We start from the raw sequence: 13362 nt of genomic DNA on the forward strand, positions 1-13362 counted from the left end.
ATCTTTATGATTCTACAACTTCTCTGTAAAGTGAGGTGACCTGCTTTCATTTTAGTCTTGAAGAGTCTACATACCATCTAATTCATTCATTCAGCCTACAATGCTTACCATACTGAATCCAGATCAGCAGAGGCAGTAGCACACTGCACAGCCTGGTTTCTCTCGAGGGCAGTTTCTCCAAATAGATTTGTTTTGCGCATACAATGACATGCAAGAACTCCACTCCTAAGCCAGAGCATGTGAGGTAGGATCTCGGACTCTTAAATATACTGCTAACGCTTGCTATAAAACTTGCATTATACCAAAGAGAGCTTCTTCCCTTTGACATTTATAAGATATAACACAAATAGACAAACCTATCCAGGTCTTTTTGGAAATTTTTTGATCAAGCCTGTGACATCCAAAATGATGAGAGATATTTCTAAATCTTCTGCCACATGTTCCTGGTCTTGAATTGCATTTCTGGGTAATTGAAGATCTTCTGTCTCTCTTCACATGATTTACAGAGTAGAGACATTTGGGACCTTTTATGTTAATACTATTCTGGTATTTTTCTTTTTACTACTACACTGTACAGTATATCTTTTTATTGCATCAAGCTTTTTATCTGTCTGAATGGGGATGTCCCAGGTGATTATAACCTGTTTTCCACAAATCTCTTAGGATCATGATCCCAAGGACATGATAACAGACTTCATCACTGTCCCCGTCCCTGCGGATAACTGCAGGAAACATCCCCATGTCATTCTTTAAGGAGAGAGGGAAGCATCAGAGTATGAATGGGCACAGCTACTGACTCTCAGGCCTTGCATTAAAGAATGCTGGTGTAGAAGGACTGAGGTTGAGATAAACACTAAAGAATGACACAGGATGGTTCCCACGGGGGTGGGAACAATGATTAATTCTGTCACCGTGTCATTGTGCTTTTCTGGTACAGTGATGTAATGTAGAGTTTTTTTCCACGGAGCATTTCCAATGAATGATATATGCCACCTTGTGCCTTTCCATATAAAAGTTTTCTGCCATCAGCACTTTGCAGCCAGCGACAAGATTAGTAACCATTTCAAGTTCTTAACTTATGTAATCTACAAGTGCTGGTTGTACCAGTTTTTTCTGTGCTCATTGTGAATCATCTCATCTGTAGTCCACTGTCCTGAGCTACAATTACCAATCTCTCACTCTTTTTGGTTAAGAGGAGGAGAATTGAAACCTTTCACATGTTTGGACTTGATCCATATATGGTTTCTGGAGAAATACTTTATATTGTCTACTGTATTTGTGCATCTGCCACTTATTCTTTTCTTGCTTGCTGATCATCAAAGAGCATTTTCTCCTGCTTTGCATATTATCCCAGGACAAGCAGGCAGCCTATTCTCACATATGGGTGACGTCATCCACGGAGCCCCGATGCGGACAGCCTCGCAAGCATACTTGCTTGTAGAAAACTTTAGAAATTTCGAGTCAGCTGCATCGCGCTTGCGCGAGTGCCTTCCTGCCCAGCACAGGGCGAGTCTCCTCAGTTTTCTGCGGAGCCGAGAAGTCTGTACTTTGACGTTCTGCGCTAAACCTCGTTCACTTCTTGCCTTCCCTCATCGCGGTTTGTGTTCTTTTTAGTCGCGAATCGCTGTGTTACTTATTTTCTTTTAATTTAAAAAAGACTTTTATTTTTCTTCATTGACTGACTGGCGGGGCAGGACGCTCGGCTGCAACCTGCGGGCTTCGACTTCGCAGCAGCTAGATCTTCCCTCCTATGTCCCGGCCAGTAACGGGCTTCAAGAAGTGTAGCCAGTGTCAGCGTATGATTCTCTCATGGATCCACACCGCTGGTGCCTCAAGTGCCTTGGGCATGACCATAGTCCTAAGTCGTGCAAGTGCTGTGCTACTCTTCAATCTCGAGCCCTTAAACATCATCGTGTTTTAGTGGAAAACTCTTCAGGATGGACTCTTCAGTGACACCCTCGACCTCGAGTGCTGCCTCGGTCCCACCTTCCACTGAGGGTCCTCCTGCTTCCACAACTCCGATCTCGAGTCTCATCAGACTTTCCTCGTTTGGATCACCTTTAGCCTCATGTACACCTGCTTTATCTACTCCTGAGCTCCCCTCAGGTCAGATACCTAAACAGAAAATTCCGGCGGTGGTCCTCAAGCTCTCCAAGACCTCCAAGTCGAAGCATATCTCCCAGCCACCTTGGAGCCTTTAGCCTCAGCAAGTGTTCCGGTTTCAGACATGGATCCACATTTGCAGGCTTCTCTCCAGACCATGTTGGAGCAGCAATTTGTTCAATTACTGAGCAAATATGGTTCTGTCTCGACAATGCCTCCTGTAATCCAGCCTGGGCAATCAGCAGTCTCCCGTGAGGTTGAGTCCCTGTTTGTGCCTCGAGCTGAAGCTTCACACTCTATGCAAGGAGCAGAGTCTTTGCGAGTGTCTGGTCTGGCATCTACACACTCTATGCAAGGAGCAGAGTCTTTGCGAGTATCTCGACAGTGATCCTCACACTCCATACAAGGAGTAGAGTCTTTGCGAGTGTCTGGTCTGGCATCTACACACTCTATGCAAGGAGTAGATTCTTTGCGAGTGTCTCAACAGGAATCCTCACACTCCATACAAGGAGCAGAGTCTTTGGGAGTGCTTCGAGATTCCTCGATCCAAACCACTGAGTTTCGATCTACAGCTTCCAGCCCTATTCATTCACCAGCAATATTGCCTATTTCCATACATAGGGCGAAGTCTCCTCGATCCTACTCGAGACCTGCTTCCAGGCATCACTCTCGTCATCGATTGAGGCATTCATCGAGATGCAGGTCTCCTTCCAAAGAGCAGCCTTCCTCAGCTAGACCTCATTCCAGACCTTCCAGCTCTTCGAGCCCTCCAACTCCTCGATTGAGGTTATCACCTCAAGACCCAGAGGAGTCAGCTGCTTCCATTGCTTCCTCCAAGTCTCCATATTCTTTGGATTGCCACTTCTCCAGAGAGGCTTCGCCTTCATTCTCCACTCAAGGCACCTCGGGGTCATCGAGTTCCTCTCGAGGCAGGGCCCTGGTGGATCAGCTCTCCTTCTCTTCCTTCCTTTGTCAGATGGCTGATGACCTGGAAGTTCAATTAGATGCTGATTCTAAATACTCTAAGGGGTATCTCGAGGTCATGCATCTGCCTCAACCTCCTGCAGAGTCACTTAAGCTTCCTCTTAACAAGCTTTTGTCTCAAAGTTTCAAATGATGTCTGGAGACTCCTTATGCTATACCTACTGTTCCAGGCAAGTTGGACTTGAGGTATAGAACTCTACATTGCAAAGAGTTTGAGAATTCACAGTTATCTTACTAATCCCTCCTTGTGGAGTCCTCTTTGAAAAGAACCCATCCTTCCAGGGTCTATGCTACAGTTCCTCCTGGAAGAGAGGGTAATACCATGGACAATTTTGTATGTCGTCTTTATCAAAATGCTATGGTGTCCTCCAAAGTCCTCAACTAAAATTTTAGCTTAGTTACTTATCTCAAGTTCCTCATTGATATTCTTCCAGGCTTTCTCAAGAACCTGGATCAACATAGGCATTTCGAGTTCCAAGAAGTCACTGCTACTCTGTCACAACTCAGATTGCATCTTCTCCAGTCATCTTATGATGCCTTTGAACTGTCTGCTAGGGCCACTGCTTTCTCTGTAGCCATGCGCCGCTTGGCTTCGCACCATTGACATGGATCCTAATCTTCAGGACTGTCTGGCTAACATTCCTTGTGAGAGCAATGACCTCTTTTATGAATCCATAGAGGCTGCCACTAAGAAATTGTCTGAACATGAAAAATCTTTTGCTTCTATTGTTAGACCAAAGCCAGCTCCTGCAAAACCTTCATGCCCTACTCCAGTTTCCAGAGGCGTTATACTCCAAGGGCAGCTCCTTACACTCGAGCACCTCCCAAGAAACAACAGCAGCAGAAGCAACAGAAACCTCAGCCTTCTGCTGTGCCTGAGGCTGCGCAGCCTTTTTGACTGTTTAAAACAGAACATAACCTCCATCATTCTGCCTCTGTCCTCCCTTCCCCCCATAGGCGGTCTCCGTGCCATCGAGGAAGTTCCCTTGGAACAGCAGAGCAGGGGTTTTTACTCCCGTTACTTCCTAGTTCCAAAGAAGATGGGTGATCTGCGACCCATTCTGGATCTCAGTGCTCTCAACAAATTTTTAGTCAAAGAAAAATTCTGCATGTTGTCCCTGGCGTACCTTTACCTCCTTCTAGATCAGAAAGATTGGTTAAGTTCTCTAGACCTCAAGTAGGTTTATACTCGCATCCCCATTCATCCAACCTCCCCTCAGTACCTCTGATTTCGGGGAATCTGCATTACCAATACAGAGTGCTACCCTTTGGTCTGGCTTCATCTCCCAGAGTGTTCACCAAGTGCCTGGTGATGGTAGCAGCAGCTCTAAGGAACCATGGTCTTCAGGTGTTTCTCTACCTAGACGACTGGCTCATCAAAGATTCAACATCTCAGGGGGTTATTGTAGCGACAACTGACATCTTCACTGTTTGGATGCAACAATAGGATTGCAATACGGCTTATCCACCTCTGGCCTCAAGTCTACATTGATCCGAATCCATCTCGGTTCAATTGCTGCTTTCTACCAACCTATTAAAGGGAAACCCCTCTCTGCTCATCTGGTGGTTTCCAAATTTATGAAAGAACTTTTCAATGTTAAACCTTCTCTCAAACCACCTCCAGTGGTTTGGGATCTCGATGTTCTTGCTCAATTGATGAAGCCCCCATTTGAACCAATGTCTACGGCTCATCTGAAGTATCTCATTGCCCTCGCATCTGCTCGAAAAAGATCTACTGGTCAATCGTGATCGACCTATTGGGCACCCCTGCTGTAACCCATTAGATTCAAGGAAGTACATTATCCTTTCTTTCAGCAACACTTCCATTATTTTTCCAACAACTGAATTGAGGCTCACCGGTCTGTAGTTTCCTGCTTCATCCCTGTGACCACTTTTGTCATCTCTGCATCAGTTTGCAGGCAAGTGGTGGATAGCTACAAGGGCAGTTACCATCATCAGCAGGGACCTGACTGCTATTTAGCTGCATCCCTACCCACAAAATGTGCTTTGAAGGGGCCTAATGGATGGATTTTTGTGCCGTTGTTCAAGCAATGATTTTGTTGCGGCTGGACTACTGAATGTCCTGTACCTGGGAATAGCTAAGACCAGGTGCAGGGCATTGCAAGTGGTTCAGAATGCCATAGCTAGATTGATAATTGGAACATCAAGATATGAGCATATTACCCCATATCTCCGATAACTGCATTGGCTGTCAGTTGTATTTAGAATTCAATACAAAGCAATTATGTTATGTCACCAATTTCTATATATACTGTTTAAACTCGACAGTGATCTTAACCATCTGAGATAATAAACACCTGTTACCATACAGTTTTTTGGAACCTCAGGCCACCACTCAGAGCTCAAACTCGTTCATTGCTCTAAGCTTTATGTGGAAGCTCCTCATTGGATCCTTTTATATTTTCTAACCTCTTTTTGCTTTTGTGACCACAAGACCAAGCTAAGTAGTGCTTAATATTTTAAGCTTTGAGTCTATATAAAACTGTTTAAGAAAAAACAAAAAATTAATCACAAAAGCAAAAAGAGGTTAGAAAATATAAAAGGATCCAATGAGGAGCTTCCACATAAAGCTTAGAGCAATGAACGAGTTTGAGCTCTGAGTGGTGGCCTGAGGTTCCAAAAAACTGTATGGTAACAGGTGTTTATTATCTCAGATGGTTAAGATCACTGTCGAGTTTAAACAGTATATTATTGAAAAAATCACCTAAAAAAATATCACATAATAATTGTGCATTGTAAACCAATTTCTATATGGCACGATTCCTGAATTTTTTAGGAGCTTGATGTCTGGGTATTAACCATTAAAATCACTGCATTCTGAGAATTCAGCATTGCTGAGAACAAAAGCTAATCCTAAATATGCAGAAACGAATGCCATGACTTACATGTGCAGGAGTTAAGTTGTGGAATAGCCTTGTTGGCCAAAATCGAAAATGTAGAGACAGGAACTCATTCATGAAAATGTGAAAAACACAACTATTTGTAGATGCATTTCTTTTAGCAATTGATCCTATGTAAAGATTGAATCTGATGCTTTTGTTTTTACTTTGTTCCAACTTTTTAATATTTTATGTATGTAAATTTTTGTAAACCGTTTTGGACAAAAACAGTATAGAATTTTTAAAAATAAATAAATAACACAGGTGGGAATGACGGAATTGGGACATGCAAATACAGTTTTGTCTCCTGGTACCTCAGCCATGTCAAAAGTAAGAACTCTGTTCCATTAATCAGTACTAGTGATGACAAGAAATCATTTTGATGCTAGTGGGTTAAGTATTCTTGATGAGTTTCCTCTGGATACTTTTCCTGTTTTTCCTGAAAGTTCCAATTCTGGGGATAATTTGCCTTTTATCAAAGCCTGTTTCTAATATGATACAATCTTTTTTGCCTACTGATTCTGGATCTCATTCTGTGCCTAAAGATGTTATGGCTGTAGTGACTAAAAAGACTAAAATGGAAAAAGGTTTGGAGTTAACATTAACTGTTCTTCAGATTTGTGGAGGAGTCCTCTGGTTAGATGGCAGAATAGAAGAAGAGGCTAACTACAGCTCAGTTTTTACCTGCTGTGAATGAGATTATGACTGTTGCATTTTTTCCTTTCTTTCCTAATAGGTTGTCTGTATCTGCTCTTCCTGATCCTGTAATCATTGTCAACTGCCTGCACGTAAGCTTGTAGAACCTGGAAGTGCTCCCTATTTATTTAAGACCTCAGCGTTGTACTGTGCTGCGGGTACGTGCCAAAGGAGTAAGTCATGCTCCTTAGACCAGGGGTGCCCACACTTTATGGGCTTGCGAGCTACTTTTTAAATGATCAAGTCAAAATGATCTACCAACAATAAAATTTTAAAAAACACAAAGCACACTGTATGCAGAGAAAATGTTAATCATCATCTATATTCCACGGGTTTTCAAAGAGGTCAAGGCAGCTGACTTTATGCAATGTCACCTCAGTAACAACTAAAATAGACAAATAATAGATACAAAAAATAGACAAATATACTCCCTCCCTTTTTACTAAACCGCAATAGTGGTTTTTAGCGCAGGGAGCTGCGCTGAATGCCCTGCACTGCTCTCGATGCTCATAGGCTCCCTGCGCTAAAAAACGCTATTGCAGTTTAGTAAAAGGGGGCCATAGTGCAAAATATAGACAGCAGATAAAATTCTCAAAATGGACACATTTTGATCACTAAATTGAAAATAAAATCATTTTTCCTACCTTTGTTGTCTGGTGATTTCATGAGTCACTGGTTGCACTTTCTTCTTCTGACTGTGCATCCAATATTTCTTCCCTTCTTTCAGCCTCCTGTATGCTTCCTCTGCTCCAGACCTCATTCCCTCCCCCGACTTTTTCTTCCTCTCTTCCTGCTCTCCTCCGCTTTCTTTCTTTCTCTCTCTCTCTCCATCTTTCTTTCTGTCTCCCTGCCCCCCTTTTATTTCTGTATGTCTGTCTTTCTCTCTCCATGCCCCCTTTCTTTCTTTCTGTCTCCCTGTCTTTCTCTCTCCATTCCCCCTTTCTGTCTGTCTCCCTGCCCTCCCCCAAGCCAACGCCGCCGATATTGGGGAGCAGGCCATCGCTGCCATCAGGGAACAGGCTGCTGCCGTAAAGAGGACACTGAAGCGCTGGGCCGACCAACCTTCCCCACCCAACATCAATTCTAACGTCTGAGAGGAAGTTCCGGGCCAGCCAGGCAGTGATTAGCTAGCCCGGAACTTCCTCTCCGACGTCAGAATTGACGTCGAGTAAGGAATGTTAGTCGCCCCGGTGCTTGATTGCGATCGACCTTTTGGGCACCCCTGCCTTTGGCAAACTCCATGGGTGGACTTAAAGCTGGTCCTCTGGAGTTCCCAAGATTCCATATTCACTAGTTTTTGTTGGAATCTCACTTATAGCATTATTTTTACACCACCCCTCACATTCCATCACCCATCCCGATGCACTGAGGATGATGCCCTTGACGACCTGTAATGTTCCCCAGACAAAATTGTGTCCTTGTGAGCTGTAATATGGTAAGTCCTAAGGCAAATGCCCCAACAATCCCTATCAATTTCCCTAGCACTACTTAACTGTAGTTTTCTCTGCTCCAAATTGGCACTATTAAATAACCTATGTTCTTCTATACGGATTCTCTGTTTAGCAGAAACCTGGTTTCGACCAGGTGAGGCAATGTATTTATATCAGGGCCTACCACCAGGATTTCAAAGCTTTTATGTATCATGTCTATCAAAGAATGGAGGAGACTAGACGGTCCTCCCCAACTACTATTTAGTACAGGAAATTTCAAATTCCATGTTCAGTTACCCTGAACTACTATGATCGATATTCTGTCTGCATTCCAACTTCATGTATTGCTTATCTATTGTTCATCTTCAGCAAATGCCACCTTCTGGGACTCTTTTGCAGTCCCTCAGCGAAGCAGCACTCTGATATTCAAATCTCTTAATATTAGGTGATTTTAATGTCGATGGAACATACCTTCCAGTACTAAAGCAGTGTCTCTTCTTTCACATATGACTGCATTAGGTTTTCAGTAATTTGTTAGGATGCAACCTAAGCTGCAGGATACACCCTGGATTTTATTTTTATGAGATGCTTATCTCCTTTTTCATTAGATCCTATTACAATAACACTAGTATCATGGTCTGACCAGGTTTTAGTATCAGTCTTTCTCAGTATCAATGTTTGTCAATCGCGAGTTAATATGAATAGTGGTAGAGTAGTATCTATTGTGCCAAGAGTAGTATCTATTGTGCCCTGCCCTTTCAAATTCTTTTTCTCCCCCTCTTTTAATACTTTATCCTTAAAGGGTAAGGTACAGCACTGGACTGATTCAATTCAAACAGGTTTAGACAGTTCGCCCCAGTGCAGCAAATCTGAACTCAGGAAAAAAAAAAAAAAAAGCTCCTTGGTATACCCCTCAATTATGAAACCTTAGATGAAATTTGAGACACTATGAACATCAATGACACAAAAAATGCTCTGAGGAAGCCAAGGAATGCTGCAAGTTTGAGTTATGCAACTATAATTTTTCCCTTAGGAAAACAAAGGCCACCTATTTTTCTAAATTTATGAAATAATCCCAAAGCTAGCACAATGTCTATATCAGTATACCTCCTCAACTCTTACCAAGACAACACAAATTAGTACAAATCTAACCTCACCTAATGCAGAAGTTCTTGCAGAAGCTTTCTCAAAGAAGGTCTTGCAGTTGAGAAAAACTTAACTGAACAGACAGTTTCACACACACAGATTCAATTACACCCAAAATCAGAACTATTGAATCAGTCTTCCAATCAATCAGGTTCCTTCTGTTAGTCTTCATTTGATTATCCTAACATGACTTCACTTACAATGGCAATGAAATATCTGAATCCTACCTTTTGCTCACTGGATATTTTTCTGGTGCATTGGCTTCACAGTCTACTTCCTTACTTTCTTTTATTATGTCAATCTATGATAGTCTTATATTAGACTCTGTTCTGATAGAATGGAAAAAGCAACTATTTGTCCACTTCTGAAAAATCTATCATTAGATCCAGCATTAGTATCCAGCTATTGTCCAGTCTTTAATCTCAATTTTCTATTCAAGTTACTCGAAAAACTGGTCTTTCGACACATGTTGAGCAATCCCTGATTCTTCATCCACAGCAATCAAGTTTTCATCCATATCACCATACTGAGTCTACTGTTGTTGCATTGCTGAGTGATCTGCATGCTACTGTAGACTCAGGGTACATCTGTCTGGTAGTGTCATTAGATTTATCTTCCTCATTTGACTTAGTGGACCATAACTTACTATTATATAGATTATCAGAAATTGGCATTTCAAGGACAGTATGGAAGTAGTTTGCTGATCCTTTTTAGTAAACTATCAAGCAAATAGTTAAGCAGATTATGATCTTACATGTGCAGTGTTCTCCCCAGAAATTTTTTCCAGCCGGGTGGCATGAAAAAGTAGCTGAGTGGGGCGGGACGGGGAAATTTGGTGGTAGGGAAAATTAAGGGCTCCTTTTACTAAGCTGCTTAAGCGTTTTTTTAGCGCGTGCAGAATTGCCGTGCTACACGGCTAGAACTAATGCCAGCTCAATGCTGGTGTTAGCCTCTAGCGCGTGCGGCAATACTGCGCGAGCTAAGCGTGCGGTAAAACCGCTATCGCAGCTTAGTAAAAGGAGCCCTAAATGTGTACTATTTGTATTTGTTAATTATTATTAGTTATTTTCCAATGCTCAATATGACTGCCTTTCTTAAGGTTTGACACTTGTTCCATAATATTTTTATTAAATTTAAGAAGTATCCAATTCTAGAAGTGAATAATTTAGATATTTGCCCTCTTTCAAATGGTATAGAGCAGTGCCTCTCAAACTTTTAACTTCGGCACACTAAACGGAGCAAATGTGTTTTGTGGCACACTAAATGCAGCAAATGTTTTTCATGGCTGGAAAAATTTCTGTGGAGAACACTGTTGCCGTTAGTTTTCAAGGTCCAATCACGTCAAAGAATGATACTTATCTGGGCAGTTGTATAATAAAAAGAATGGATAAGATAACATGAGAAGTGAAATTGTCATGAATCGGAGGGATACATCCCCTGTAGGTGCTAAAAGCAGGCTTGTGGATTAGCTATAAACTATGAAGGCAGTGGCGTACCTAGCATATGTGACACCAGAGGCCCATCATTTTTTGACACCCCCCCATCTGTATGAAAAACATGATTTTTAGTAACAATCCACACATCACACAAGAGTGTTCCTAGGAAAAGGCAGCATCTTACATATTGCAGTGAGCAGTACATCAATACATCCATTGTAAAACTAAACAAGCCAGACTAGTACAGATCAATCCTACACAGTCAATCCTAACTGAAAACCATGTCTTTCGAACACACAGAACACAGAAAACAACTTTGCCTAGTATGGAATATGTAATCACAAACTAACCCCTCTCCCTTTTGCAAAACTGTAATGTGGTTTTTAGCCATGGTGGTAACAGCTCAGACTCTCATAGAATTCTGAGTAATTACCACCATGGCCGGTGCTAACAAAACGCCCTACAGTTTTGTAAAAGGGGGATAAAATAGAAAAACATAGACAAAGGTTAAATTGAACCACCAAGAAGCTGGACTCTGCATACAATGCAACACCACAGAAACAGCGATGCATCTCCCCTAAAGCAAAAAAATAAATAAATATAATTTTTTCTACATTGTTTTCTCTGGTTTCTGCTTTCCTCATAGTCTTGTCACTGTCTTCCTTTCATCCACTGTCTACCCTCTTTCTGCCCCTTCTATATGGCATGTTCTCTCCTTGTATTCCCCTTCCATCTCTCCCTTCACCCCTATTAGTATGGCATCCATCTTCTTCTCTTTCCTCCTCCAATGGTCTGGCAGAATCTCTCTCCTCTTCTTCCCTTCCCTCTCCCACACCCCTGTGGTCTGGCATTTCACTCTCTCCTCTCCCTTCTCCCCCACTTCCATCAGCATCTGCCCCCTTTCTTTCCCTCCAACCCAATTCCATCCAGTATCCTTCCCCCTTATGTCTCTCTCTCCTTTCCCTGCACACCAATTCCATCAGCATCTGCCTCCTTTCTCTCCCTCAAGCATCCTTCCATACCACCCTGACCCCCTTTTTTCTCCTTCCATCACCCTTCCATGCTCCTCTCTCCCTCCAAACCAGCAAGGTCCCATGATGACTGCTTCTGTTGCCTCTGCTTCTGGAAGATTTAAGTGACGTTGGGGGGTGGCAGATGCAGGGAGTTGTGGCAAGGTTCCGCAATGACTGCAGCTGTCGGCCGACGTCCCTTACATCTTCCGGAGGCAGAGGCGGCAAATGCAGTCATCGCGGCACCTTCCTGCACTTAAGTGCGGCTGCCGACTCTGCTTTGGAATAAGTACAGCCGCCGTGCTGAGGTGCAGGTGCCATTTAGAGCAGCTCGGAAGGTTCTGGATCCAGCCAGCTGTGTACCCCCCTAGGGCTGGCACCCGGGGCTGTCTTCCACTGTATGAGGGAACAAAAAATAATAAAAAGAATGGATAACTTGACCGATTTAGACATGTCATATAATTATAACCACAAAAATATGTCATAAAATGTAATTCTAAACTCAAAAGACTCCAGATGAAAAGCAGACTATAGAAAGGAAACCAGAAAAGACCAAACCCATAGTACTAAGATTCAAATGCTAAAATCGGACATGTCCATTATGAAGAGACATGTGGATCACTGCTAATTATAATGAGTGAGTCTTTAAAATATGAGACGGTAACAGATAGCTGGATCTGGTGGACGGAAGTGATAAATACTGGAGCCAAAACCAGAGCACCGTGATGAAACTTGAATTGAAATATGGATACCTATTTATACTTTTGAGTAAAATTGCGATGCGAACATGTCATAGAAAAGAATAAATAATGTGTAAACTAAAAACCAAGAACAACATATTGTAACACCGAACTCAGAATTAATGAAATAACATGCTAAAAGAACTTAACCCCCCCCTAAAATAGGGCATATACATACTTAAAATGATGGCTGGTTACAAACAGTATGCCTAGACTACATAGACCTAAACAGGGCAAAAGTAAACATATGGGAAATGAACAGCTGATAATACAGAGTGTATCTTGAAAACATAAGCCGATAGTAGCTCAAAGACAAGCCGACCGGGTAGATGAAAAGTGAAACCTGGGAAAGATCTAAATTATTGTTCAAATGAGCTTCTATTAAAACCACCCATTTTAGTGCGTTTCTTCATTCTTCTTTGCTTTCTAAATGGAAATCTGCACCCAGTGCGTTGTTGCATTGCCCTCTTCGTCGGGCCTGGCACTGGGTTTGTAGGTTTCATTCTCTTAATCCTACTGTTTCTCCCTTTTTACCATTACGTTATAATTCCTGTTTTCCTCCTGGGGTGGACAATGTTAGCTTTGTGCGATGGGAAGCAAAGGGGATTCGTTTTTTGTTTCATTTAGTTGATGATGAGGGTCTGATTAAATCCTTTGACCTGCTTTGTGAGGAATTTTCTTTACCTCGTACAGATGTCTATGCCTATCTTCAGATTCGCCACTATATCTCTTCATTGTCAAATACTCATCTTTTGGCCTCTTGTCGAGAATTATTGATGGAGGCCTTTACATTTGGTTCCCAACAACCTGTTCCGTTGAAATTTTATCATAGACATCTGAAAGACAAATCCCCTATGCTTGATTGTCTGAAATTACGGGATGCATGGGTGGGAGATTTGAATATGGAATTTTCTGAT

General features: G+C 42.2%; 1 protein-coding gene across 15 annotated transcripts in view; it reads left to right on the plus strand.

The window, feature by feature from the left end:
- The window catches only part of NCOA1 (nuclear receptor coactivator 1), a 631796-nt gene that overhangs the window by 16893 nt on the left and 601541 nt on the right, over positions 1-13362 (plus strand). Inside the window, exon 2 of one of the 15 annotated variants that reach the window (XM_033939864.1) lies at positions 6724-6856. The exons of 12 other annotated variants lie outside the window; for them this stretch is intronic. The gene's annotated coding sequence lies outside the window, so the exon portion shown is untranslated. The remainder of the gene's footprint in view (positions 1-6723; positions 6857-13362) is intronic. 2 more of the 15 variants (XM_033939862.1, XM_033939866.1) reach the window with 2 other exon arrangements.

This window comes from Geotrypetes seraphini, chromosome 3 (genome assembly GCF_902459505.1).
Source record: "Geotrypetes seraphini chromosome 3, aGeoSer1.1, whole genome shotgun sequence".
NCBI classification, from domain to species: Eukaryota; Metazoa; Chordata; class Amphibia; order Gymnophiona; family Dermophiidae; genus Geotrypetes; species Geotrypetes seraphini.